Source organism: Triturus cristatus, chromosome 1_2 (assembly GCF_964204655.1).
Source record: "Triturus cristatus chromosome 1_2, aTriCri1.1, whole genome shotgun sequence".
NCBI classification, from domain to species: Eukaryota; Metazoa; Chordata; class Amphibia; order Caudata; family Salamandridae; genus Triturus; species Triturus cristatus.
This window is the reverse complement of record NC_140580.1, coordinates 1,148,328,622-1,148,352,790: the sequence shown is the minus strand read 5'-3', so window position 1 is coordinate 1,148,352,790 and position 24,169 is coordinate 1,148,328,622. Positions and strand designations below refer to the sequence as shown.

Below are 24,169 nucleotides of genomic sequence, written 5' to 3'. Positions count from 1 at the left end.
CCTGAAGAGGTCAAAGGACCCAATCAGGCCACCGTCTAGAAGAAAAAGATGGCAGCCGTGGAAGGGCACGCAGTGTAGAAGCCCTGGGGCCAACCTGTGGGCACATCGCGAGGAGACAGCCCCATCCACTGAGCTCAGCAGCAGCCAGTGGGCCAGTGAACTGTGAGTATGGCAAGAAAGCATAGTCAAGGACGACTGTCACGAAACCAGCTCCTCGAAGGTGCCCTCAACAAACCGGGCCCCGACAATGAGGCTACCCTGCACACCCTATATACTGCCCATAAGCAAACAACTGCCTGCCCAGTTTGATTCTTGCCAACCATCACCCAAAATACTAGTCTCCATAAAGCTTCAAAGAAAGCAATCACAGAACCAGGAAGAGGAGGATGCAAGACTAGCGTAACTCTGGGTGTGCGTACACACAGCACATATGGATAGCAAGAAAGGGGTCCGACTGAGTAGCTGTTCACCCCATCCCAAATCAACAACAATCTTGGACAATAATAACTTCCCCAGTGTAGGCAGCTGCTTGTCGTCAGGCAGAAACCTTCACTGTTGCCACCATAGGAAAGTTTACCCCTAACAAATTGAACACCCGGGAGGAGATCGGAGAGATGGCGCTCCGACAGGACCTGAGACCATCAACCTCAGGTGTTGGAGCAGAGAATCCTGATAATGCTTATAAAACTGGGCTTTGGTGCTATTCATTGAAATGGGTTAGGCTACTGTACACAAATCCGACAACTGGAGTTTGCACAGGTCATATCATCTCAAAGTGGTGGACAGGGGCACCCAACAGGGCTGCCCCTCCTGCCTCCACTCTGCCGTGCCATGGAGCCTCTGGCCTGTCTGTAGGGGGAGGGGCCAAACTGGGGTATACCATTGAGTAATAGACACTTGCGATGATGTTCTTGTACACATACCGGATGCAAGATGTAACTTGCAAGTAGCTCTGGAATCCTTGGCAAATTTTGGAGAACTCTCCAGCTTGAGAATAGATTGAGAATAATCTTACCCATCGAACCGTGGGGAGAGCAGGATGAGTGCAACCACCAGCGTCAAGTCTCAGACGGGAACAGCATGGCAGCCAGTGGAATATATGACGTTACAACGCAAACAATTACAACGCATGCTTTTACTTCGCAGTTTTTACAACACAACTACCATTACATCGCATGATTTTACAACGCATACCATTACAACTCATTTTTTTAAAACTACCATTGCAACTCATTCCATTACAATGCATACCATTACAACGCATAATTCTTTTAGTACAACAGTAAGGTAAGTGTTGGATAGCGTAGGGGTAAAAATTACTATTCCCCATCCAGTGAGTGCAACAGTAGTGAAAGTGTTGGATAGTGTTGGATAGAGTAGGGGTAGAAATTACTATGTCCACTCCAGTGAGTGCAGCAGTAGGGAAAGTGTTGGATATCGTAGGGGTAAAAATTACTGTTCCCACTCCAGTGAGTGCAACTGTAGGGTAAGCGTTGGATAGCGTAGGGGTAAAAATTACTGTTCCCACTCCAGTGAGTGCAACTGTAGGGTAAGCGTTGGATAGCGTAGGGGTAAAAATTACTATTCCCACTCTAGGTGATGTACCTGGCACCAAATGGTGGTCGACTGCGACCAAAACAAGGGAAAAAAACAAGAAAAAAACAAAGACCCAACCACTAGATGGTGGAATGATGCACAGCATGTGAATCCAGAAACTTCTTCAAGCTGCAAAACTACTCCTACTGGTAAGTAACCATTTCGATAGCATAGGGGGTAAAAATTACTATTCCCAACTACCCCAAAACCCATACCCACCCTAACACTTAAAATTCTCCATTACTAACCGTACAATGCTTTGTGATGGCATGCGTTGTAATGGCATGCGTTGTAATGGCATGCATTGTAAGGACAAGCGTTGTAATGGCATGCGTTGTAATGGACGTTTCCCACCCAGTGCACTCATTTACCACAAGGAAAAAGGTTTAATGTCAGGCAACATGGAGAAGACAGTTGCAGCTATTTGCAGATCAGTTGCATTCTGGCGCACACTCCCACTATCCATCATGGGTAGCATTGCCCCCTCTAAACAGTTAATTTTGCCTAAACTCCTATACCTGACACAGTTATGTTGTTAGACCCTTTGCCACTTGTGGCAGTCTCGGGCCATTTGTTGCACCGCGACGGGCGCAGGTAAGAGCAGGAGAGGGCGGCGACAGTCCCTGCATTTGCCGCCCTGTGACGGGCCAAGGTAAGAGCCCCCAAAAATCGTGCTGCCCGGGGTCGACCGCCCCCCACTTGCTATGCTACTGACTAGACATCAATCCCGAGTTTCTTCAACAGAACCAGACCTTCCAACTTCAACGAAAATCTTACCATGTGAGGAGGAGTGCGGGCCTTGAAGGGGCGGGGACTCATGCAAGAAGTACCTACAAGGCACTTTTGCCCCCACCTCCTCCCCCCCCAAAAAAAAGCTTGCTGAGACTGGTGCTGATATCCTGGGGTGTATTCACACCCCTTAATGTACGTCGGCAGTTCAAAGCCTCGGAAAACGAGCTAAATTCCACTATTTACAGTGGGTTTCAGCTTGTTTACCCTGCCACAGTGTGATGTGATAGCTCCTCACCAGGTAACCGTGTAATGGTAGCCAGAGACGTTTTAAGGCATGGGCAAAGTGGGCTCTAGCCCAGGGCCCCAGCCTTTCAGGGGGCCCCTTGAAAGAGCCAGCTCTGATCCGCAGAGGCTTGCCCTGATGATTTGAATAATTCTCAATCAAATTGATTTAAATACCTTTTTCGTTTAATTTGGGTGATGTTTGTGAGTCTATAACAGGCACTTTGCAGAGAAATGTTGTGTTTGTATAATGCATCAATCAAACAGAACCTCATATGTGAGAAATGGGAGGGTGTCAGATTATTTGCAGAAATATTAGTGAGCTGTTCCTGCATTACAATATTGAAAACACACGTAGTTTTCCCTGAATATTAGATGTAAACACAATGACATTTGGAAAGGGTTCCTAAGCACTGTCAGTGACCTGGCTAAAAAGGGCATAAATGAGTTGCAGTTGGATCATAAATTCAAAGCTGTTCCAAAGAGGGGCCCAAAACACCTTTGGCCCAGGGCCCCCAAAATCCTTAATATGTCCCTGATAGTAGCCGATACCATGTGTCAGACGGTGGCACCGTGTGAGGCGGCAGGTCTGCGGAAGTTAACTAAAGATGTCCAAATGATGTTACCCAACATGATCTAGACCAATATAGGGAAAAGAGCGGTGCTAGGAAAGCTGCAGTTACCCACAGACGAGTTTGGCTAGGGGATCCCCGCCTGCGAACTGTACTACCGAGCAACGCACCTCCTGCGGCCCACCAAGCGCTTCATAGGAGAATAGGCTGATACTACTTACCTGCCAGCTGAATTACTGAACCTCACACTTACCGAGGCCGGATTGGGGCTGAAACCTAAAACCAACGGAAGAAAATGCCAGCTAATTTACAGGTCTAATGGACACCAGGAAACAACATGGATTGAGATGACCCGGAAATCACCCCTGGCACCCGCCCACAATGCCCTTAAGGCTAAAGACCTGAAGAAAAGGACAGAGGCAGAAAGCAACACAGTCAAATACAGCGACAACACAGCAGGCGGGGGAAATGCAGCTACTGGGCTACAGAGCGATCAGCCAAACTCAACCAAACCGGGGCAGACCACCGTGGACAACCTGGGGCCACAAGCACCCCTCGACCCACTACTAGACGTACCCCTGTACATTGAGGTAACCTGACTGACTCGATAACATTGAGATGCATACCAGGCCAGACGACATTCGGTGTCGACAGGCGATATCAAATCCTGAATGTCGACGGGAGAGAATATCGTAACAATATCGAGGGAAAAACTATGGAAAGGTAAGCAAGCTTCTATACCCCTGATGACATGGCGAATAACAACATAGGCATTTCAGGATGGACCAACCTTCCCACCTCATGAACCCCGAATCTATCGTACCCCGACACCACTGACGGCCGAAAGCAAGCACTAAAACTCCTTGGGTCAAGATCTACCCAGACTGTGCTACACGACATAGGCCAGTGGCACAGTGGGCCACCTGTATGTACCTTCTTTAAGGTTGCAAATGGCCCAATTTGCAGACCGGAAGTTTGCTTTTCCAAAGTACCAAACCCTATTTTGCGATTCGATAACCTATTACTGAATCGCAAAATGGGTTAGCGATTCGCTATTAGGAAGAAGTGTGTTTAGGGCGTTCCTTGCTAATACCACATCGCAGCGGTATGTAGGAATGTTTTCTGACTGAAATGCTGTTGCAAAACATTTGCATTTTACCACCTACTTCCAGTTGGTGGTAACCCATTCGCGAATGGGGAGTGGACCCCTACCTGCTCTTAAAAATTAAAAAGAAAACTTAATTTTTGTTTTTTAAAAGCAAGCTGTTTTCCTTTAAGGAAAACGGGCTGCATTTTGAAAAAATGCTTGCTTTATTTAAAAGCAATGACAGACATGGTGGTCTGCTGACCCAAGCAGGCCACCATCCACATGATATTAGCAATTCCCAATGGTTCTCAAATTCGACCTACCTTATTATTATTAATGAGGTAGGTTGATTTGCGACCCACTAGGACTCACTATATAAAACTCTCGGAGTTTCATACATTTTGAATAGCGATTACCTAATTGCGATTCGCAGAAAAACGCAATTAGGTAAAATCACTATTTCCAAATTTGATACATGTGGCCCAGTATTTCTCCTGCTCCAAACTAGCCAGGGGGAGGCAGATTATGCTGAACAGACCGCACCAAGAGCCTCCGGGAAACATCCTTAGACTCACTAGGAATCCCAATATAGTGCCTGGCGCAGTTCCGGGAAGTGTTCAAGCGCCGAGACAGAGGACCCTGGGTCTCCGCTGAGACTGACACAGTGGGCGACTTGTACACCAGTGATACACTCTGCTCACTTGAGGAGTTGAGTGAATCTTACAGCATCACACCGGGGCAAGTCATGACATATAATCAGGGCCACTGGAATTATGCAGCAGGAGAGGAAGGACCAAATTATGCGGCAGGGTTGACTAAATTATGCGTCAAGAAAATGGAAATTTGGCGGCGTAGTGCGGCAAATTATGCGGCAGTATATCTTCATTGCCATATTTACACATGTTAACACTGTTTTAGCCAAGGTTTCACCTCAATATATCTATTTAACACCAGAATACAGCAATCACCTACCGAAAGACGACCGGTCGGTCTTTGCATAGGGTCTTCTATTGTGCGGCAAGACGTGTTGCTGCTTTTTAAAGTAACTTTGGATCCATTTCAGCAAGAAACAGTTTTTTTGTTAAAATCTGCGAATTATGCAGCAGGAGATGCATTATGTGGCAAATGCGGAAAATCTATAATTATGTGAAAAACGCCTCGGGCAGAGAATTGCATAATTCCAGTGGTCCTGCATATAATGCATTAGTGCGAGTTGCACACCTCACCAGGTGGACAACATGCTCTGGGTTAAGACTGATGCATGAACTCGGAAGGACATCCGCATCTGGCCTCCTCAATGCTCTCCGAAGGACTTTCCAAACTGAGATCACAAACTTTCAGGACCAAGATGACACCAAAAAAGTCACAGAGCTCTGACTGGCCTGAACCACTATAATCGAGAAAGAATCTGTCCAGAAAGTCAAGGGTTAACCCCCTCCAGTTGAACCACCTGTGCCAAACATACCTGCCCCCTGAACAGATGGGGAACATGCTTGAAGTCACTGTTGACAAGTGCCCGAGATGCGGATCTCATGATGCCCACCTCTAACATATGGCTTGGGAATGTCCAATCTTTGGGAATTCTGGACTGGGGTGGTCTCCACGACCTTGGAGTTGATGGAGATGGCATTTGTTTATGAGCCAGGTCATATGTATTGGGGCTGAAACCTAAAACCAACGGAAGAAAATGCCAGCTAATTTACAGGTCTAATGGACACCAGGAAACAACATGGATTGAGATGACCCGGAAATCACCCCTGGCACCCGCCCACAATGCCCTTAAGGCTAAAGACCTGAAGAAAAGGACAGAGGCAGAAGGCAACACAGTCAAATACAGCGATAACACAGCAGGCGGGGGAAATGCAGCTACTGGGCTACAGAGCAATCAGCCAAACTCAACCCAACGGGGCACACCACCGTGGACAACCTGGGGCCACAAGCACCCCTCGTCCCACTAGACGTACCCCTGTACATTGAGGTAACCTGACTGACTCGATAAGATTGAGATGCATACCAGGCCAGACGACATTCGGTGTCGACAGGCGATATCAAATCCTGAATGTTGACGGGAGAGAATATTGTAACAATATCGAGGGAAAAACTATGGAAAGGTAAGCAAGCTTCTATACTTCTTCTATACCTATCTCCACATGGACGTACCTCGTATATCCTATATCGTCAAGGTACGCAGATGTGGAGTTAAGAACATTACATCCTAACCTCCTTCTGTTCACTTTCTTTTCAAAATGTTGTCCCTCGATATTATAAAGATAATCTGTCCTGCCGATAGTCAGGGTTCAGAACCACTATCGCGACATTATCAGTACGAAGGTACTGACAAGCGACACCCTGATGACATGGCGAATAACAACATAGGGATTTCAGAATGGACCAACCTTCCCACCTCATGAACCCCGAATCTATCGTACCCCGACACCACTGGCGGCCGAAAGCAAGCACTAAAACTCCTTGGGTCAAGATCTACCCAGACTGCGCTTCACAACTGGGCTACAGCCACTGACCAACGCCTCCAGCGAAGTTCTCTGAGTTTTCTTTATTTGTTCTTCGTGAATGCCTGTTCTTCCTCAGTAGGTCTCTTGATGGAAGACCTCTATGAGCCATGATCCCTGGAGCTGCTGCTCCATTGAAAAACTTAAAGATTTAATAAAATACATTTCTACATGAACGTTGACTGTCAATAACAAATGCATGCATGTTCATCCCCAGCTCGGGAACATTACCAAAATACTGATCACCTGCCAGAAATACTTATTTATGATAACTTTCACCGGCAAATCCACTCCATCTTCTGGCCAGGGTTCAGTCAGTTGCACCAACACCCTCAACCACCTTCACGATATTCACAGCCTTCTTCGGCTAATAAACACACTCAATTGTGCAACCACAGCTCAGCCAGCACCACAAGACACTCAGTCACAGCAGAATCTCAGATAGCCATCAAACAATTTCACAAACACTTCTACTTGCGAACTATCCGGAACACACTTACCCCAACATCTACCTACAACTCACTGAAAACCAATGAGACACTCGGCAACTACCACAAATACTAATGCATGGATACCCTTGGAGACATACACCACCATCTACCCATAGCTCACTGAGAACCAACGACACACTCGGCGACTGCACAAATACTAGCGCAAGACCACTCTTGGAGAGATACATCACCATCTACCTACAGCGCACCGAGAACCAACGACACACTCTGCAACTTCACACATACTAGCACACGACAACCCACAGGAAGATACATCACCATCTACCTGTAGCTCACTGAGAACCAACGAAAAACTCAGCGACTACACAAATACTAGTGCGTGACAACCCTTGGAGACATTCACCACCATCTACCTACAGCTCACTGACAACCAACGAGACACTCGGCGACTGTCACAAATACTAATTCGTGACAACCCTTGGAGACATACACCACCATCAACCTACAGCTCACTGATAACCAAGAACACACTCGATGACTGCACAAATACTAGCACACGACAACCCTTGGAGAGATACATCCCCTTCCACCTACAGCTCACTGAGAACCAACGACACACTCGGCGACTGCTACAAATACTAGTGTGTGACAACCCTTTGGGAGATACATCTCCATCTACCTACAGCTCACTGAGAACCAACGACACACTCGGCGACTCCCACAAATACTACTGCGTGACAACCCTTTGGGAGATACATCTCCATCTACCTACAGCTCACTGAGAACCAACGACACACTCGGCGACTGCCACAAATACTAGTACGCGACAATCCCTGGAGACATACAGAACCATCTACCAACAGCTCCCTCAGAACCAACAACATACTCGGTGACTGCCACAAATACTAGTGCATGACAATCCTTGAAGACATATACCAACATCTACCTACAGCTCACTGAGAACCAACGACGCACTCGGCAACTGTTACAAATACCGGAGACATACACCACCATCTAACTACAGCTTGGACAAAAGCCACTTGATCTCGGTAGTACATGGGAGTATTTGCACACACATGCTGGCCCTCCTCTGCGCTATGGTGACTCACACAAGTACATGGGAGTATTTGCACACACATGCTGGCCCTCCTCTGCACTACGATCACTCACACTAGTACATGGGAGTATTTGCACACACATGCTGGCCCTCCTCTGCACTATGGTGACTCACACAAGTACATGGGAGTATTTGCACACACATGCTGGCCCTCCTCTGCACTACGATCACTCACACTAGTACATGGGAGTATTTGCACACACATGCTGGCCCTCCTCTGCGCTATGGTGACTCACACAAGTACATGGGAGTATTTGCACACACATGCTGGCCCTTCTCTGTGCTATGATCACTCACACTAGTACACAGGAGTACTTGCACACACATGCTGGTCATCTTCAGCCACCTGGTCAGATGCTGGCCTTCTTCTTCTCCGTGGTCACTTGCATTCGGATGAATTGCACACATATGCTGATGTTCCATCACTCCATGGTCACTCACACCCATTGGGAGTTGTACACATATGTGTCCTTCCTCCATACCATGATTTCCCAGACTTGCACATGGTAGAGGGTGGACGCACATACTGGCCTTCTTGTGTCCTTGGTCCCTCACAGTAGCCCACAGTAGGGGTGGCATACATATGCTGCCCTTTCTACTGTAAGTAAGTGTGTGTGAAATTGACATAATTTACTTTTTTATAATTAAATGAAATTTCTGGAAAATGATGTGACATAATGGCATAATTCCAGGAATTTCACATAGGACGCATAACGCAAAATTCCCAATATTACTCGTAGTACACAAGTGTCATTAAAATTTCACCCGAGCCTACTTTCTACATACCATGGCCATTTACACTCAAACTCTGTAGAAGTTGCACATGCATGCTCGCCTTCCTCTGTGCCATGCTCACTCACATTTGGACACACAAGCTTGCTTTCAGTCACTCACACACTGTTGCTTGCATTGGCTGGTCTTCCACTGCTCCAAAGCCACTCACAGGAGTGGCATACAAGTACTGCACTTCCTCTGTGTCAATGTCGCTCACACTCATACTCCGGAGGAATTGCACATCAATGCTGGCTTACCTCCCCGCCATGACTACTCCCATGGGCACATGGTGGACGTTGCATCTATATTTTGGCATTCCCCTATGCCATGGTCACTCACACTTTGTGGAAGATGCATGTACATGCTTGCCTTTGATCACTCACACAAGCCAAGAGGTTAACACACATGTTGGCCTTCATCAGTGCCATGATCGCTCACACTTGCTCTTGGTAGGTGCTGCATGCACACATGCTTGCCTGAACTCACTCATGCTTGCACTGGAGAGTAGCTAAACACACATGCTTCCCTTCTGTCACTCACACTCGGTAGGGGTTGTACACACATGCTGTCCTTTCTCCTCAACATGGTCACTCACACATGGTAAGAGTTTCACAAATATGTTATCCAACCTTCATGCCATGGTTACTCATGCTCGGTAGCAGTTATACACACATGCTGGCCTTCCATCACTCCATGGTCACTCACACGCTACAGAACGTGCACATGCATGCTGTCCATCCTGTGTGCCATGGTCACTAACACTCAGCAGGAATTGGACACACATGCGGGCTTTGGGTCACTTAAACTCACACTTGGTTGCACTTGGTAGGAGTTGCAAGCAAATGCTGTCCTTCCTTCACACCGTTGTCACTCACACTCAGTAGGAGTTGCACAGCCGTGCTGTCCTTCTGTCACACCATGGTCACTCACTCTCAGTAGGAGTTGCACACACATGCTGTCCTTCCTTCACACCATGGTCATTCACACTCAGTAGGAGTTGCACACACATGCTGCCCTTCCTACACCCCCTGGTCACTCACACTCAGTAGGAGTTGCAGAGATAAACTGCCCTTCCTTCACACCATAGTCCTTCACACTCGCACACCTGCTGTCCTTTCTTCACCCAATGGTCAATCACACTCAGCAGGACTTGCACACACATGCAGTGCTTCTTTCCCACCATGGTCACTCACACTCAGTAGGAGTTGCACACGCATGTTGTCGTCCTTCACACTGTGGTCACTCACACTCAGTAGGAATTGCAAACCTGTGTTGTCGTCCTTCACACCGTGGTCACTCACACTCAGTAGGAGTTGCACACACGTGTTGTCATCCTTCACACAGTGGTCATTCACACTCAGTAGGAGTTGCACATGTGTGCTGTCCTTCCTTCACACCGTGGTAACTCAGACTCAATAGGAGTTGCATGCATGTGCTGCTCTTCCTTCACATCATGGTCAATCACACTCGCACTCCATTGCACTTGGGAGTTGAACATGCACGCTGGTCTTCCTTCTTCCACTCCTGGCCACTAGCACACCATAGAAGTTGCACACACGTGTTGCCCTTCTTTCACACCATGGTCACTCGCACACAGTAGGAGTTGCACATGTGTGCCGTCCTTCCTTCACACCGTGGTCACTCACACTCAGTAGGAGTTGCAGACACATACTGTCCTTCCTTCACACCATGGTCACGTACAATCTGTAGGAGTTGCACACACGTGTTTCCCTTTCTTCACACCATGGTCACTCACACACCGTAGAAGTTGTACACACGTGTTGTCCTTCCTTCACAGCATGTTCACTCACACTCAGTAGGAGTTGCACATGTGTACCATGCTTCCTTCACACCGTGGTCACTTATACACATTAAGAGTTGCACACGCATGTTGCCCTTTCTTCACACCATGGTCACTCACACTCAGTAGGAGTTGCACACGTGTGCCATCCTTCCTTCACACCGTGGTCACTCACACTCAGTAGGAATTACACACACATGACATCTTACCTTCACACCATGGTCACTCACACTCCGTAGAAGTTGCACCCACATGTTGCCCTTCCTTCACACCATGGTCACTCACACTCAGTAGGAGTTGCACACACATGCAGCCCTTCCTTCACAGCATGGTCACTCACTCTCCATAGAAGTTGCACATACATGCTTTCTTTCACTCACTCACACTCGGTTGCACTTGGAAGGAGTTGCACACATATGGTGGTCTTTCTTCCTCCACTCCTGGCCACTCACACTCCATACAAGTTACACCCCTGTGTTGCCCTTCTTCCACACCATGGTCACTCACACTCAGTCGGAGTTGCACACACATGCTGTTCTTCCTTCACATCATGGTCACTCACACTCAGTAGGAGTTGCACACGTGTGCCGTCCTTCCTTCACACCTTGGTCACTCACACTCAGTAGGAGTTGCACAGGTGTGCCATTCTTCCTTTACACAGCGGTCACTCACACTCAGTAGCAGTTGCACACGCATGCTGTCCTTCCTTCACACCGTGGTCACTCACACTCAGTAGGAGTTGCACACACATGCTGCCTTTCCTTTACACCATGGTCACTCACTCTCCATAGAAGTTGCACACACAGGCTTTCTTTCACTCACTCACACTCCATTGCACTTGGTAGGAGTTGCACACGTATGCTGGTCTTCCTTCCTTCACTCCTGGTCACTCGCACTCCGTAGAAGTTGCACCCACGTGTTGGCCTCCTTTCACACCATGGTCACTTGCGCTCAGTAGGAGTTGCACATACATGCCGTCCTTCCTTCACAGCGTGGTCACTCACACTCAATAGGAGTTGCACACCCAAGCTGCCCTTCCTTCACACCATGGTCATTCACACTCAGTAGGAGTTGCACACACATGCTTTCTTTCGCTCACTCACACTCGAACTCTGTTGCACTTGGTTGGAGTTGCACACACATACGAAAACAGAAATATACAGCATATCTCTCTGTATATAAGCATTTATTTCTACTATAGCTATGTACCTACATATGTGTATTGCTTTGTATAAATATGTAGAATACCTATGTTTAAAAACGTATTACACATAGTTATATTCATTCTAAAAAACAGACTAACATGTCCACCACTCAAATCAATTTCAAGATTTCATTATACTAATTCACCAATAATCCTCTATGGATTCCGGAGTAGCATGCTTCTTGACGAAAAAGTGCTTCAACGCCCCATCAGGGGTAGCAGGCGCTATATAAATGCAAACCTTTCTCCCTTCTCTATCCCTCCACTATCCTTCTCAATCCAAATAACTGACTAACATATCCACCTCTCAAATTACTTTCATATTTCACTATACTAATTCACCACTAACACTGTATGGGTTCCGGAGTAGCGTGCTACTCGCCCCCAAAAATGCACTTCAACGCCCCATCAGGGGTAGCAGGCGCTATATAAATGCAAACCTTTCTCCCTTCTCTATCCCTCCACTATCCTTCTCAATCCAAATAACTGACTAACATATCCACCGCTCAAATGAATTTCATATTTTCACTATACTAATTCCCCACTAACCCTTTATGGGTTCCGGAGTAGCAGGCTACTCGTCGACAAGCGCTTTGACGCCTCGTCAGGGGTTGTAGGAGCTATATAAAAATGCAATTACAATTACAATTATATGCTTGTCTTTCTTCCTTCACTCCTGGTCACTCGCACCCAGTAGAAGTTGCACCCACGTGTTGCCCTCCTTTCACACCATGGTCACTTGCACTCAGTAGGAGTTGCACAAGTGGGCCGTCATTCCTTACACCGGGGTCACTTACACACAGTAAGAGTTGCACACGTGTGCGATCTTTCCTTCACACTATGGTCACTCGCACTCGGTAGGAGTTGCACACGTGTGTTGTCCTTCCTTCACACCATGGTCACTCACACTCGGTAAGAGTTACACACACATGCTTTCTTTCGCTCACTCACACTCGCACTCCGTTGCACTTGGTTGGAGTTGCACACACATACGAAAACAGAAATATACAACCTATCTCTCTGTATATAAGCATTTATTTCTATCATAGCTATGTGCCTACATATGTGTATTGCTTTGTATAAACATGTAGAATACCTATGTTTAAAAACGTATTATACATAGATATTCATTAGATCTGCTTAAAAAATGTACATGTTACTGATAGTTACGTTAGTCTATGTTTTTAACATGTATAAACGTGACAGCATAAATATGTAAATCTGTTTATCATAACCACTTATCCACAATTAGTTCACTATTGATCTACAAATAGAGTTAGGTCTCGCCTAGCGTTGCAGCGCATGCGCTACTCGCTTGCAAGATCTATTGTCGTTGGTTTTCTGTCTGGCTTCTTTGGAAGTGGGGTTGGTGATCTCCCTGTATCCCTTAGGCCCCGCCCATCCATCATCTGTTGCTCATCATGCTTGTGTTGTGTTCTTGTCTCACGCTTGAGCCCCCCTTCTCTGAGAGGCTTCCGTCGTGTCCCACCAAACTGGTGCTTGTTCTACAGTGGCGTTTGCATTTGCTGGGCGCACACAACCTCTTTCACGCAAGAGGAATTACCACTTTAATGTTTGAAAGACAGGTGCCACAGGGTGCCCGCTTTTCATTTACAAAAGCTTCACACGTTCACATCCCGCGTGTATTTTTTGAAAAAGCCATCCCTTTTTCCTGAGTGTGGTTTTCATTGCTGGGTGTATACAACTTCTTACACAAAGGAGCTATGTGATCAAGTGTTATGGTGTCCACACGCTCCGCTGTGTCTCGTATGGGGAGCTTGCTACATATATTATGTGATGTGGCTGCTGTGAGGGCAGGCTCTGCTTCCGGGACTACAGAACTGCCCGAGGCTTAAGAACTAACCCGCCCACCTGCAGGAGCAGCATGCCCCTCCCCACCCCTACTCCCTTGCATTCTCATCAAGCTCTAGAAAACAGACTTTATTCCGTGAGTAATTTTTATAAAAGTAATATAGTTTGTATACAGTGCCTTCTTGCAATAGATATGGTAAAATAAACTGATAATTCCCAGTACATGAACAGCCTAGATTCTATCGACGTCATAAGGATAAACGGAAGTGTGAAGTTACTTAGATTCCAACTTGTAACTTGCAGCCTTCATACAAATAACGAGCACATGCACATAACTCACTGCATTATCTATGCAGACTTGCACTTCTATATTCTGATAAAATGCAAAGCGAAGGGCTGGACATACTGGTTTGATGGAACCCCTCCATTTCCCTCCTGAATCTCATTAAACTTGTTTCCCCTTCACTCTCAGTGCCTGCTCCTTCCCCGCTTCACTATCCCGGCCCCCACCCCTCTCTCTTCTGTGTGTGTATGTATGCTTTACCCCTCTTTCAGATCTGCCCTTCTCTTGACCCTTTCCCTTCCTCTCTTTCCCTATCTGTCAATAAGAAACCTCCCTTTGAACTGGGAGAAACAAGCATTTGCAATGCAATGGGTCTTGCATTACTGTAAGTTTGAGCTATTGGCGTTTCATTATTATTAGCTACGCCAATAGCTTAAACTTTCAGTAATGCGAGACCTATTGCATTGCAAATGCTTGTTATCATAGGGACTACTGCCAGGTGCTTATTCCCTGAGCGCAAGGACCTATTGGGACAGTAGGGAAAGATGATGGACCGGATAATAGGTGGCCCCTTGGATGACATAGTCTTATGAGCAATGCACAATGCTTTAAACTGGACTCTTTCCGCAACCGGGAGCCAATGAAGGGTGGCAATAGAAGGCCTTTCAGATTCCCGATGAGGGGCTGCATAAGGAGGCATGCAGCCATGCAGCACTCCTGGTCACTCACACTCTGTAGAAGTTGCACCCACGTGTTGCCCTTCCTTCTCACTGTGGTCACTCACATTCAGTAGGCGTTGCACACACGTGTGCCGTCCTTCCTTCACACCATGGTCACTCACACTCAGTAGGAGTTGCACCCACGTGTTGCCCTTCCTTCTCACTGTGGTCACTCAGATTCAGTAGGAGTTGCACACACGTGTGCTGTCCTTCCTTCACACCATGGTCACTCGCACTCAGTAGGAGTTGCACACACGTGCTGTCCTTCCTCACACCGTGGTCACTCACACTCAGTGGAAGTTACACACGCATGTATTGCCGTCCTTCACACCATTGTCACTCACACTCAGTAGGAGTTGCACACGTATGCTGTCCTTCCTTCACACCATGGTCACTCACACTCAATAGGAGTTGTTCACGCATGCTGTCATTCCTTCTCACAGTGGTCACTCACACTCAGTAGGAGTTGCACATGTGTGCTGTGCTTATTCACACCATAGACACACACTCAGTAGGAGTTGCATATGCGTGTTGTTGTCCTACTCACCGTGGTCACTCACACTCAGTAGAAGTTGCACAAGCGTGCTGTCCTTCCTTCACACCATGGCCACTCGCACTGAGTAGGAGATGCACACACATGTGTTGTCCTTCTTTCACACCATTGTCACTCACACTCAGTAGGAGTTGCACATGAGTGTGGTCCTTCCTTCACACTGTGGTCACTCACACTCAGTAGGAGTTGCACAGGTGTGCCATCCTTCCTTCACACCATTGTCTCTCAAACTCAGTAGGAGTTGCACACGTGTGCTGTCCTTCCTTCTCACCATGGTCACTCACACTCAGTAGGAGTTGCACATGTGTGCTCTCCTTCCTTCACACCGTGGTCACTCACACTCAGTAGGAGTTGCACATGTTTGATGTCCTTCCTTCTCACCATGGTCACTCACACTCAGTAGGAGCTGCACACATGTGCTGTCCTTCCTTCTCACCGTGGTCACTCACACTCAGTAGGAGTTGCACATGAGTGTGGTCCTTCCTTCACAGTGTGGTCACTCACACTCAGTAGGAGTTGCACATTCAGGGGTTGCCATCCTTCGCACCATGGTCACTCACACTCAGTAGGAGCTGCACACACGTGCTGTCCTTCCTTCTCACCGTGGTAACTCACACTCAGTAGGAGTTGCACATGAGTGTGGTCCTTCCTTCACAGTGTGGTCACTCACACTCAGTAGGAGTTGCACATTCAGGGGTTGCCATCCTTCGCACCATGGTCACTCACACTCAGTAGGAGCTGCACACACGTGCTGTCCTTCCTTCTCACCGTGGTAACTCACACTCAGTAGGAGTTGCACATGAGTGTGGTCCTTCCTTCACAGTGTGGTCACTCACACTCAGTAGGAGTTGCACATGCACGTGTTGCCGCTCTTCACACCATTATCACTCACACTCAGTAGGAGTTAGACCTAGGCGGTAAATTCCGTTCCGCTCACAGAATTTGCAGAATTTGGGTAATTTCGCGTTCCGCTGAGAACGCGGAATTGCCGAAAATTCCACGATCCGTGGCTTCGCAGAATTTTTTGCTTGTTCACGCTTTCAAAATGCGTATTCGCGAGATATTTCTCCCCGAGCACGCAAACAGCGTTTGTAAACAGGAAAAAAGCATCGCAAACGGGCGCAACAAGCAATTCCGCGTGTTCGCGGAACTTTTGCGCATACGCAGAGATTTTTTACCGTTTCGTTGAGCTTTGCGTAGCGCGTCTACACAAATTCTGGCCACCCCTACGGAGTTGCACACGAGTGCTGTCCTTCCTTCCCACCATTGTTACTCGCACTCATTACGAGTTACACATGAGTGCGGTCCTTCCTTCACACCATGGTCATTAAGACTCAGTAGGAGTTGCACACACGTGCTGCCCTTCCTTCACACCGTGGTCACTCACACTCAGTAGGAGTTGCACACGTGTGCCGTCCTTCCTTCTCATCATGGTCACTCACACTCAGTAGGAGTTGCACACGCGTGCCGTCCTTCCTTCTCACCATGGTCACTCACACTCAGTAGAGGAGTTGCACACATGTGCTGCCCTTTCTTCACACCCAGGTCACTCACACTCAGTAGGAGTTGCACATGCACGTGTTGCCCTCCTTCACACCATTGTCACTCACACTCAGTAGGAGTAGCACACGCACGTGTTGCCATCCTTCACACCATGGTCACTCACACTCAGAGGAGTTGCACACGCATGTGTGGCCATCCTTCAGACCACTGTCACTCACACTCAGTAGGAGTTGCACATGTATACCTTGCTTCCTTCACACCACTGTCACGCACACTCAGTAGGAGTTGCACACGTGTGCCGTCCTTCCTTCACACCATTGTCACTCACACTTAGTAGGAGTTGCACCCACGTGTTGCCCTTCCTTCTCACTGTGGTCACTCAGATTCAGTAGGAGTTGCACACACGTGTGCTGTCCTTCCTTCACACCATGGTCACTCGCACTCAGTAGGAGTTGCACACACGTGCTGTCCTTCCTCACACCGTGGTCACTCACACTCAGTGGAAGTTACACACGCATGTGTTGCCGTCCTTCACACCATTGTCACTCACACTCAGTAGGAGTTGCACACGTATGCTGTCCTTCCTTCACACCATGGTCACTCACACTCAATAGGAGTTGTTCACGCATGCTGTCATTCCTTCTCACAGTGGTCACTCACACTCAGTAGGAGTTGCACATGTGTGCTGTGCTTATTCACACCATAGACACACACTCAGTAGGAGTTGCATATGCGTGTTGTTGTCCTACTCACCGTGGTCACTCACACTCAGTAGAAGTTGCACAAGCGTGCTGTCCTTCCTTCACACCATGGCCACTCGCACTGAGTAGGAGATGCACACACATGTGTTGTCCTTCTTTCACACCATTGTCACTCACACTCAGTAGGAGTTGCACATGAGTGTGGTCCTTCCTTCACACTGTGGTCACTCACACTCAGTAGGAGTTGCACAGGTGTGCCATCCTTCCTTCACACCATTGTCTCACAAACTCAGTAGGAGTTGCACACGTGTGCTGTCCCTCCTTCTCACCATGGTCACTCACACTCAGTAGGAGTTGCACATGTGTGCTCTCCTTCCTTCACACCGTGGTCACTCACACTCAGTAGGAGTTGCACATGTTTGATGTCCTTCCTTCTCACCATGGTCACTCACACTCAGTAGGAGCTGCACACATGTGCTGTCCTTCCTTCTCACCGTGGTCACTCACACTCAGTAGGAGCTGCACACACGTGCTGTCCTTCCTTCTCACCGTGGTCACTCACACTCAGTAGGAGTTGCACATGAGTGTGGTCCTTCCTTCACAGTGTGGTCACTCACACTCAGTAGGAGTTTCACATTCAGGGGTTGCCATCCTTCGCACCATGGTCACTCACACTCAGTAGGAGCTGCACACACGTGCTGTCCTTCCTTCTCACCGTGGTAACTCACACTCAGTAGGAGTTGCACATGAGTGTGGTCCTTCCTTCACAGTGTGGTCACTCACACTCAGTAGGAGTTGCACATGCATCTGTTGCCGCTCTTCACACCATTATCACTCACACTCAGTAGGAGTTAGACCTAGGCGGTAAATTCCGTTCCGCTCACAGAATTTGCAGAATTTGGGTAATTTCGCGTTCAGCTGAGAACGCGGAATTGCCGAAAATTCCACGATCCGTGGCTTCGCAGAATTTTTTGCTTGTTCACGCTTTCAAAATGCGTATTCGCAAGATATTTCTCACCGAGCACGCAAACAGCGTTTGCAAACAGGAAAAAAGCATCGCAAACGGGCGCAACAAGCAATTCCGCGTGTTCGCGGAACTTTTACGCATACGCAGAGATTTTTTACCGTTTCGTTGAGCTTTGCGTAGCGCGTCTACACAAATTCTGGCCACCCCTACGGAGTTGCACACGAGTGCTGTCCTTCCTTCCCACCATTGTTACTCGCACTCATTAGGAGTTACACATGAGTGCGGTCCTTCCTTCACACCATGGTCATTAAGACTCAGTAGGAGTTGCACACACGTGCTGCCCTTCCTTCACACCGTGGTCACTCACACTCAGTAGGAGTTGCACACGTGTGCCGTCCTTCCTTCTCATCATGGTCACTCACACTCAGTAGGAGTTGCACACGCGTGCCGTCCTTCCTTCTCACCATGGTCACTCACACTCAGTAGAGGAGTTGCACACATGTGCTGCCCTTTCTTCACACCCAGGTCACTCACACTCAGTAGGAGTAGCACATGCACGTGTTGCCCTCCTTCACACCATTGTCACTCACACTCAGTAGGAGTAGCACATGCACGTGTTGTCATCCTTCACACCATGGTCACTCACACTCAGTAGGAGTTGCACACGCATGTGTGGCCATCCTTCACACCACTGTCACTCACACTCAGTAGGAGTTGCACATGTATACCGTGCTTCCTTCACACCACTGTCACTCACACTCAGTAGGAGTTGCACATGTGTGCTGTCCTTCCTCTCACCCTGGTCACGCACACTCAGTAGGAGTTGCACACGTGTGCCGTCCTTCCTTCACACCATTGTCACTCACACTTAGTAGGAGTTGCACATGTGTGCTGTCCTTCCTTCACACCGCGGCCACTCACACTCAGTAGGAGTTGCACACGCACGTGTTGTCGTACTTCACACCCTGGTCACACACTCATTAGGAGTTGCACACGTGCGCTGTCCTTCCTTCACACTGTGGCCACTCGCACTCATTAGGAGTTGCACACGTGCGCTGTCCTTCCTTCACACTGTGGCCACTCGCACTCAGTAGGAGTTGCCTTCCTTCACACCGTGGTCACTCACACTCAGTAGGAGTTGCACACGTTTGCTGTCCTTCCTTCTCACAGTGGTCACTCACACTCAGTAGGAGTTGCACACGCGTGCTGTCCTTCCTTCTCACCATAGTCACTCACACTCAGTAGGAGTTGCACACGCGTGCCGTCCTTCCTTTCACTACTCCTGGTCACTCGCACCCAGTACAAGTTGCACCCATATGCTCGCTCGCCTCCCACCTCTCCCAGCAGCCCCCCGTCCGTGAGAGGGTCCGGGGGGGCACCCCATCCTCGCCCGCTCCTGCTCGCCGCGCCTGCGCTCTTCGGCCCTCGGAGCCGCGGAGTGCTGCGCTAAATCGATGGGTTTCTCTTAAAAGCCCGATGATCAAAGGTGTGAAGGAGTCTGAGGCCTGACAGCCCGGGCGTGCGTCCTGTGGGCGCAGGAAGGGAGGCGGCTCTCTGGGAAGCGGCGGCTGTCAGGGCGAGGGAAGAAGCGCGCACTTCAAAGACGCGCCGCAGCCATGTGATCTGAGGCAAGACGCTCTGAATTAAACTCGGTCTCTGTGGTGCCCGGCACCGCCAGCTGCAGGCTACGTCTCTCCTCTGCCCCCTTCGCGCCCCTGCCCTCCAGTCACTTGTCTCCTGCCACCCCCCGCGGCTGGCCCCTCTCTGACAGGCATCTCTGTCTTTGTCCCTTTTAATTCCTCATTCCCAGGCCCCCACTTTGGTACATGTGTCTCTAGTCTTTTCATCTTCTCGCCGCTACTCCCTCGCTGTTATCCCTGTGGCGGGGCCACGTGTACACGTGTCCTGTGGTTTTCTCTCCCTCCCTCTTTCTAGACTGTCATTCACTTCTTCCAGTCCTGTTGCTTTCGCTCTCCTTTTCTCCCCTTCCCACTCTCTGTATATTCCCTTCTCCCTCTGTCTCTTATTCTCCCCGACTTTCTCTTTCTCTCATTCTCTCACACGCTCTTTTCCTTCCTCTGCCCTTTTCACTTTCTCTTTCTTAACTCTCTTTTCGTCCTTGACTCCAAAGCAAGTTATGAAGATAATTAAAAATGAGCGGCTTTTGGCCCACAGAGCTTCACTTTCTTTCAGGTGTTTAACTGTATGCACAGCTCATTTCAGAGAGATCTCCAGCGACGGAGCATTGTCCTTACCCGTTCCGTCACCTCCTATCCCCGATCCTCTTACGTCACTTCCTGACAACCTGCTACTGTTTTCATGACTTTGCACAAATCCAGAGAAACTACTGGAATTGTATTTTTTTTTTGCGGGGCGGGGGGCGGGGGGGGGGGGGTGGTTGGGCATGATAAAAAAAATATGCCAGCTACTGTCAGGTTCCTCAGGGGGTGACTTCAGGGAGGTCATTGGAGGTCAAAGGACATTTCCGAAGTTCCTGTGAGGGACTTAGCTTTATGGGGATCCTGGGAGAGGCTTGCGTCATCGAAGGCGAAGGGGGGGGGGGGGGGGGGGGGGAGGGACTGGACAATATCCACCCCCCCCAGACAGGCGAGTGCTAATTTGGTATTTGTTCATGAGCCCTGCATATCAAGGGCTGAGTCAGCTAAGCACGGTGCTGAGTCAGGGTGCCATTAAGCTGAGTCGTGGTGGAAATAATTCGGTAAACAGTGTGACTCGCTTGTTTGGACGTCAGTTCCTGTCCTTAACACACCATCTCCGAACCAGTGACCCATTGATAATGCTTCCAGAGATGCCCTGACTCATGCCAGAACACAACATCGACTCCTTTAAATTGCTGCCACTGTGTCATTTATTGCCTTAAAGTTTATTTATGAGCAACAAGTTGGGTCAATGTTCAGGCCTGCCAACACGCTGTGTGATAAAGCCCCCCGCCCACCCCCCATGGTTCGAGCAGCTTTCATCAAAGTGATGGGGAGTTCCGCACAAAACAAGCTTTTATTCCAGGAACAATTATAAAGACAGCCCCTGTCCGTCAAAGGCCTGAGCACTTCCAGGACCAGCAGGGTAGTAAAGGCGATCGATCACTCGACACGCAGAGGAGTGAAGGAGCGCGATCTCTCGACAATCATGGCAGTGAAGGTGAGCAATCACTCGACACTCAGGGTAGTGAAGGTGAGCGATCACTCGACACGCAGAGGAGTGAAGGCGAGAGATCACTCGACACGCAGAGGAGTGAAGGCGAGAGATCACTCGACACGCAGAGGAGTGAAGGAGCGCGATCTCTCGACAATCATGGCAGTGAAGGTGAGCGATCACTCGACACTCAGGGTAGTGAAGGTGAGCGATCACTCGACACGCAGAGGAGTGAAGGCGAGAGATCACTCGACACGCAGAGGAGTGAAGGCGAGAGATCACTCGACACGCAGAGGAGTGAAGGAGAGCGATCTCTCGACACACAGAGTAGTGAAGGCGAGCGATCACTCGACACACAGAGTAGTGAAGGCGAGAGATCACTCGACACGCAGAGGAGTGAAGGAGCGCGATCTCTCGACAATCATGGCAGTGAAGGTGAGCAATCACTCGACACTCAGGGTAGTGAAGGTGAGCGATCACTCGACACTCAGGGCAGTGAAGGCGAGCGATCACTCGACATGCAGAGTAGTGAAGGCGAGAGATCACTCGACACTCAGAGGAGTGAAGGAGAGCCATCACTCGACACGCAGAGTAGTGAAGGCAAGAGATCACTCGACACGCAGAGGAGTGAAGGAGAGCGATCTCTCGACACGCAGAGTAGTGAAGGCGATCGATCACTCGACACGCAGAGGAGTGAAGGAGTGCGATCACTCAACACTCAGGGCAGTGAAGGTGAGCAATCACTCGACACACAGAGGAGTGAAGGCGAGAGATCACTCGACACGCAGAGGAGTGAAGGCGAAAGATCACTCGACTCGCAGAGGAGTGAAGGAGAGCGATCTCTCGACACTCAGGGTAGTGAAGGCGAGCAATCACTCGACACACAGAGTAGTGAAGGCGAGCGATCACTCGACACGCAGAGGAGTGAAGGCGAGAGATCACTCGACACGCAGAGGAGTGAAGGAGAGCGATCTCTCGACACTCAGGGTAGTAAAGGCGATCGATCACTCGACACGCAGAGGAGTGAAGGAGTGCGATCTCTCAACAATCATGGCAGTGAAGGTGAGCAATCACTCGACACTCAGGGTAGTGAAGGTGAGCCATCACTCGACAGTCAGGGTAGTGAAGGTGAGCGATCACTCGACACACAGAGTAGTGAAGGCGAGAGATCACTCGACACGCAGAAGAGTGAAGGAGAGCGATCTCTCGACACGCAGAGGAGTGAAGGAGCGCGATCTCTCGACAATCATGGCAGTGAAGGTGAGCAATCACTCGACACTCAGGGTAGTGAAGGTGAGCAATCACTCGACACTCAGGGTAGTGAAGGTGAGCGATCACTCGACACACAGAGTAGTGAAGGCGAGAGATCACTCGACACGCAGAGGAGTGAAGGAGAGCGATCTCTCGACACGCAGAGGAGTGAAGGAGCGCGATCTCTCGACAATCATGGCAGTGAAGGTGAGCAATCACTCGACACTCAGGGTAGTGAAGGTGAGCGATCTCTCGACACTCAGGGTAGTGAAGGCGAGCGATCACTCGACATGCGGAGTAGTGAAGGCGAGAGATCACTTGACACTCAGGGTAGTTGAGGCGAGTGATCACTCGACACTCAGGGTAGTGAAGGCGAGCGATCTCTCAACAATCATGGTAGTGCAGGCGAGCAGACACTCGACGCTCAGGGTAGTGGAGGCAAGCGATCATGACACTCAGGGTAGTGGAGGCGAGTGATCACTCGAGACACAGGATCGCGAAGGCGAGAGATCACTCAACACTCATCGTAGTGAAGGCAAGTGATTGAAGGCTAACTCGAGGAGGTGGTGCGGGGTAGAAACTCAGAACTCAATGGAACATATAATGACAGTCAATAATGCATTGTCCATTCGCCGCTTTCATTTAAACTTCTGACACACTACAAACGAATGGGTTCCGGGTGGGATCAGCTTCGTTAGGACTGTCATGGCCGGGCACATCCTTGCTTGAGAATGTTCCTTAGGCCCAAACAAAAACTGGGAGCCAAGCAAGCAGAGAGCGCACCTCAGGTCTTGAGCTGGACAAAGGCCAGAGTCGCTTGTGATTGCGGTGGGAGACCTTTGTTCTAGCGCCAAACTTCTCAAGCCGCTTGGGTTCTGTTGCTATGACCATCGCCCGCTGTCATAAACTTGTCAACGCTGAGCCCTCACAGTGGCTACAGTGAATGTGGTTTTCATATGTGCTCTGCTGTCAGAGGCACTCTGGCGTGTAAGCACGCCTCAGAGCGCCATGGCCTCAAGGTGCTGCTACTTCTTAGGTTGCAGCGACAGCCTCCATGACTCCATGCCTGGCTCATCACAGCCTTCCTGTTCCAGGTGGCA

General features: G+C 49.1%; 1 protein-coding gene across 2 annotated transcripts in view; it reads left to right on the top strand.

Moving 5' to 3' along the window:
* The window catches only part of NTNG2 (netrin G2), a 485,923-nt gene that overhangs the window by 341,316 nt on the left and 120,438 nt on the right, over nucleotides 1-24,169 (top strand). The gene's annotated exons all lie outside the window — the stretch shown is intronic.